Source organism: Strix uralensis, chromosome 3, assembly GCF_047716275.1.
Source record: "Strix uralensis isolate ZFMK-TIS-50842 chromosome 3, bStrUra1, whole genome shotgun sequence".
NCBI lineage: Eukaryota > Metazoa > Chordata > Aves > Strigiformes > Strigidae > Strix > Strix uralensis.
Window position 1 is genome coordinate 73,110,567 of NC_133974.1, and position 6,082 is coordinate 73,116,648.

Consider the following 6,082-nt stretch of genomic DNA (forward strand, 5'->3'; position numbering starts at 1 on the left):
GGGGTTGATACCTGCCATAGTTTTACAACAAATGAAGCTATTCTAACAGTGTGTTTATTCAGCATTTGCCTACTCCCAGTTGGTATAGGTATATGAATTCACATATTTATTTTTGTTTCTAGTGGTGTGCTCACTGAGCTCTATGTGCTTAGATGACATAAGTTTAGGAAGGTAAAACTTATTTTTATTATATATACTTCTGCTGTATTTACTGTGATCTGTAAGTACTGCAGCGATGCCTGAGGCATCCTGTTAAATGTTAGTCTACATCTAGAAGGCATACTGAGAAATTTTTTTTCATAATAATTACATTTCATTCATTTAACTATAACTGTCCTTTAGTTACAAAACTACAGTCTGATAACAGCAGTTCTTAATCTAAACTAAATTGTTCTCTACATGTGTGGATAACATCATCACTATGGTAGCAAAACACCTGGGATAAACTCCTGGGCCATTGAAAAAACTAGTTTTGCTACTGACTTCAAGAGGACAAGTAAAAACAAATAACGAGGTTTTTGTTAAATGCTCTGGCCTACCTCTGCTCTCTTGCGGATGTTTTCCCTGGTGAATTTGCCACCTGTCTCAGGAAAAACTAAGCTTATTCTTACCAAAACAAAAGACAAGACCCTGTATCTTTACACCACATGTTTCCTTTAAAAGAAGATAATGTGTTTACCATCTCTGTGCTTCCTCATCTTGCTTGGACTTCATCACCTTGGCTTATCTCCCATGCAAACTGGTATTTGCAAGTTCAGTAGTTTACACTGAAAACAGTGTAGTTAAAGTATTTTCTTCATTACACAGACAGAATTTCACATGTACTCTGTATTGATGTCTTTTCCTGCAACCAGGAACAAGGACATATGAACTTAAATCCTTTGGCACTCCACTGGTATAAAAATATACCAGCCCACTTTTGAAAAACAGTTCAGTCAATTTTCTGAATGAGTTTCACACAAATGAGAGCACGTGTTCCTGATGTAAAACCCAGATACACAAGCCATCCCTCGCTGATGAGAATGCAACACTAGCCAAAGTCTAAACCTTAGGGAGCAGAACAGTGCTGTGTAAAACATGGACAAATAATACAGAATTACAGTAACAATGTTAATGCTAGAATATTACTAGCTATTTATGCCAGACAGAGACAAAAAAACACTTGTAGAGGTTTAGGAGATTCACAAACACTTGGCCTAAAACCTGAGCAGCTAATAAAGCTTTGGACTTATTTCTACTGTTGGTAAACACATTTTTTCTAATCATGAAGTCATTAAAGGGGTGTTCTCAGCAAAGTAAAGAAGCAAAACCTTTCCATGTTACATACCTGCTCTCTGCATCCAGAGCACCCATGTCCTCCATAGGTAATCATTCCAAAAAGCCAAGGATAGACAACACATCTAGGTGACTGTTTCTGATACATCATCAAAACCTCAACTCTGCCTCATAGGTGTCAGAGATAAAACTCCCATTAATCCAATATATGATCAAACTGCTCAAATTCAGCAAGTCACTTATAGGAAAACCCACCACAGGTGGAAGTGGTCAGGCTGTTGCTGAGGACTTGAGTTAAGGCAATCATGCCATGTGGATAGGTGGCCTAGAGTGGATAATTTGGAGACTATTAGCTACGCAGGTGGCCCCCAGTGGGCATACTGTCCTGCAGAATGTGACTTACAAGACATGAGAGACCACTACAGCTGTGGTGCTCTGCTCTTAGACTGCATAGAGGATTGATAGTTTAAACACAATACTCACAGTAATTCTATTAATAAAATAGGTGTTGAAGGGTAATAAGCACACACAGCTATCTCATCCCATTGTAGTCCTCTTTGCATGTTAGTAATGGTTATTTCCATCTTTCAGCATTTTAGAAGCAAATGATACTCTTATTCCAGCTGTCCCAAGAATTACTACTACCTCCATCACTGCTGGGACAACAATGTTGGTTTCCAAAGCAGCTCCTGTTCAGAAGCAGGCATTTCCCATACTTGTTGCAAACTAAAACTTGATTTCCAGGTACTCATTCCATCCAAAAGTCATATCCAAGATATCTCCATCTAGAGCTTACTTCAGTGTATGTGAATTATCAGAAATCCTGCAGCAAAGCCACAGGCCTAAACCTTTTCTTTCGAAGAGGGGAAAAGGAGAAAAGGGAGATAATTTTTCATTTTGATTACACTTTACTATTGTGGCTGCAGGGAAGAGCATAATTTACAGTTGTCCTAACCAAGTTACTCTTCCTTTTTTGTTGTGGGGTGGGAGGTTTTTTGGGCAAAGAGTTTATCTTCTTATTTCTGTGAGCTTTCCACTAATACCTGTTCCTCAATTAGCACAGCACAAAAACTGAGTGAATCCATCTCATAGATCCACTAATACTAACCTTTAACTGATGCAAGCATTTGGGATTTACAGTTGGAGAGCAAGCACAGAAAGCACAAAATACCTATATAGGTGTGAGATACCATGTCCAAGAAGTACAACCAAAATTCTCAGAGTCAAATATTGTAAAATCTACATAGAGAACTGGCGGGTTCTTTGAGGAGCAGAAGAAAAAGAATGCTACTGAGATAGGAGTGACAAGGGAGAGATCACCATCTCACTGCTTTATGGAGACAACAGAAAGAGAGGATTGCCCTGACGGGAATTTTCTTTTTTAGTGGCTGTCACAAAGCTACAATTTAGTTAATTAGTTAATATGATACAAAAAAACCCTTATGCTACTGCTTTGGAAAAACTCCAACTTCACAATAAAAAAAATTAGTACAAAGTTTATGCCAATCTTCATTTGCAGTTTTGTGAGTTTACATATTTTTCGTAGAATACTAATCTCTATTTTATTTATACACATCAGAGAAATTTCAAAAATTCCTCCTCAGCCATGTCTCATCATGTCATAATTATTCATCTTCATGAAGGCTTCTAACAGCCTCTGGTTACAACACCATGATGTTTTCTAATAAATTACAAAGTGAAAGGATAATTTAGTCTCCATAACCAATTAATCTTTGGCTTCTTAGTAAAACTTAGTTCCAAAAATAATGCGTCCCCCAGTCTAGAGGGAGCTGGACTCCAATAATCAGGTCACCTCACTCTTTCCCTGGAAATAATCAACATATCTGAATGCTTTCCAGTTCCAACCAAACAGGACAAGCCTTAAATAACATTTGAAAAGGGAGTCTGAAGTAGCTTCTTTGAACTCTCTGGTCTTCTTCAATGGGAGAGCAGACCAAGGAATACATTAGTATCTTGAAATGGAGACAAAGGAAGAATTGTAAAGAACATGCCTCAGGCTTGCTTTGGAGCAGAATCTCATGCATTTTCCATAGACATTTGGCTAGCATCTCCTGAGATCAATGGAAATAGTCCATTGACTTCATGGCTACTGGTGTCCATACTAAGGACAGGAGGCACCATATTATATAAACAGCAGAGGCAACCAACATAAAATTTTGGACTTGTTAAGGTACAGTAATCAACTTGGTGGCTTTGAATTGTGGGTATATGAGCACCAGGAGTAAGTATTCTTAAGAAAAACCCAGTTTTGTGGAGCCTAGTCTAATCTGAATCAACCTTTTATACAAGTAACATTGGGGTTTTATTCATCTAAGCTCAGGTGTCTGCAGAATCTACAAACATGTGTTCTGCCTTATGCAGACAAGGTCAGCGAGATGTTTTAGGTGTCAAGGGGGAACGTTCTCACATTTCTGGAATGGTAGAGGGAAGATTTATAAAGTTTTTACTGGCCTGAAGGAAAGAAATAAAGCAGAAACATCTGCCAGAGTCATGAGTGGATTGTTGGCTGAATTCATTCAGCGGAGGAGTCTGAAATAGATCACCTCTGCCTTCAGCAGTAGGCGTTAGTGGAGTCATCAAAAATAATTACTACAGAGGAGTCCAGGACATGCCTACAGGGAATAAAACTAATCTGAAAATGTAAATTAATTCCACAAACTATGGATAGAAAAGCCAGCAGTTCTTACACTCCTGGGCTCACACAACATACTAAGCTCTTATGAAACAAGAACAGGAATACTTTTTATTTGACTCTGGAATAGTACTTATGAACATGCCGTTAGAAGAAGGGAAAATCACAGAGAACAGAAGCGGCTACAGATACACCTATGATCACACTACCCAGAGCTTCTGTGGTAGAACATCCACCCAAAGACACAAGCATGGATTTCAAACACTGATATTGCCTGTGATGCTTCTAACGTGCTCCAGAAACTCACCAGAGCTGAGAGAAGCAAACATGGGAGGGCAGGGTGGGAAAACGTTCAAACAGTGGAATAGCAGTGACAGCAGTACAAATTTAAACCACTCTTCTTTTTAGATTTTGAACAAGATCAAAAGGGGGATCTGCAGTTCCCGAGATACACCATGAGTGTGTTTGTGCTCACCACTTGGCACTATCCAATAAACAAGGTACAGAACACCACAGGAACAGTGATGCGGCCATTTCCCACAGCAGCCCTTTCTCTCTCCTCGTAAACAAACCCAATGCTGCACGTATTCTTTACGGCCGCTGTGGCCTCTCCTCAGGAGCTCACATGAAAGCACTTTGACTGTGTTTTGCATTAGCTTGCTTCCAATGCCAAACAGCCTCCGGACTCCCAACGCGCATACCGCAAAGCCCTGCTCTGGGAGGGGAGCCAGCGGGGTCCGCACGCAGCCCACAGCCTGGGGCTCGCCCACGTGCCTGCAGGCCCGCTGCACAGAGCCCGACCCTTGGGCTGTCCCTCGGGGCAGGGAAGACCCCTCTCTGACTGCACTATCAATGGCAGGCCCTCCTAAAGGTGTGCTTTGCTGGGGAATGCTGACAGGGTCTGGCATTTTCCGGAGGGTACGCTCCGTACGCCTGTCATCGAGCAGCCTGAGCACCTGGGAATGGCGGCACTCGCAGCCAGAGCTGCTTGTTTGAGTCTGGGTGCCAAAGCTCTGGCCTTCCCTCTGCACTGGCAAGTTTCTATGGTTAAACTGGTCAGACCCCAGGCACGTGTAATTTTTCAGGGCTGTTAAAAATGGATTAATCCCATTTTGGCAATGGTCAAAGTCTCAAATGAAATGTTATGTGGAAATTATTTTAATTCCTTCCTTTCTGAGGGGCTGCTTCTATATGCCCCTCTGTTTCTTCTACTGCAGGCAACTGTCTGACCCCAAAATAGACAGACAGTGCTGATTGGATTTGTATAAAGGGACTGTGAAAGGTATTCAAAACTGTGTTTCTCAGCCTGTGCCTCCTTTCTTCCCATAGGAGGCCAAGTATAAATATATGCAAAAGCAAGGGTAGTCAGCATGTAAAATAAATAACTTTTTAAAAATGCCACAAGCTCACCCTAGCAATTTTTGCAAAATAAAACTTTCATGACAATTCTACCAACATATATTCTGGTTTTCCTCAACTGATTTCAGCAAAATGTCCCACTTTGACTTTCTTCTTTGAACGGTAGTACCTTTCCCTGGACACCCAATGCCATTTTGTATAAATTATATGTATTCCAGCCTGTAAATACTTTCATAGATTAAGCTAAAAGATGACCACATAAGAGCTGAATAACCCTAACAAACCTGGTGCTACCCAATAGTTTAGCTTTTGAGGGAAAATTATGTATGTTTCTAAGTCAAAAATCTTTCTAATCTTATAGTCCATGGTCTCCCAATCGAGTCTTCCAGCATGGGGACTGCTTTGGGCCTCTGGACATGTCACTGTCAGGATATGCTTCGTGCCAGGTGGTTTGGCAGGAAACTAGAGTTGTAAAAGCACGCTTTCTTTACCTTATTCACAGGTAATGATTTGATAAAACATGAATTTAAAGGACAAAGTGCTAAGCTATTGTCCAACCAGACTTTCTCCAGGAAAACAACCATGCAAGAAGTTTCACGGGTAGGACAACAGAACTTACTGTCTGGGAGAAAACAGGGAAGACAACAGTTATGACAAGGTCTGTTTCTAGCTCACACCACATTTTGGTTTCTGACTCTAACAGACAGTCACCTTAGACCTGGATCCACTGGAAAACTTCCATGCATTTGATAAAAACAGGATTTGAATCTCTGTTGTGGTGAGAATATAATTAAA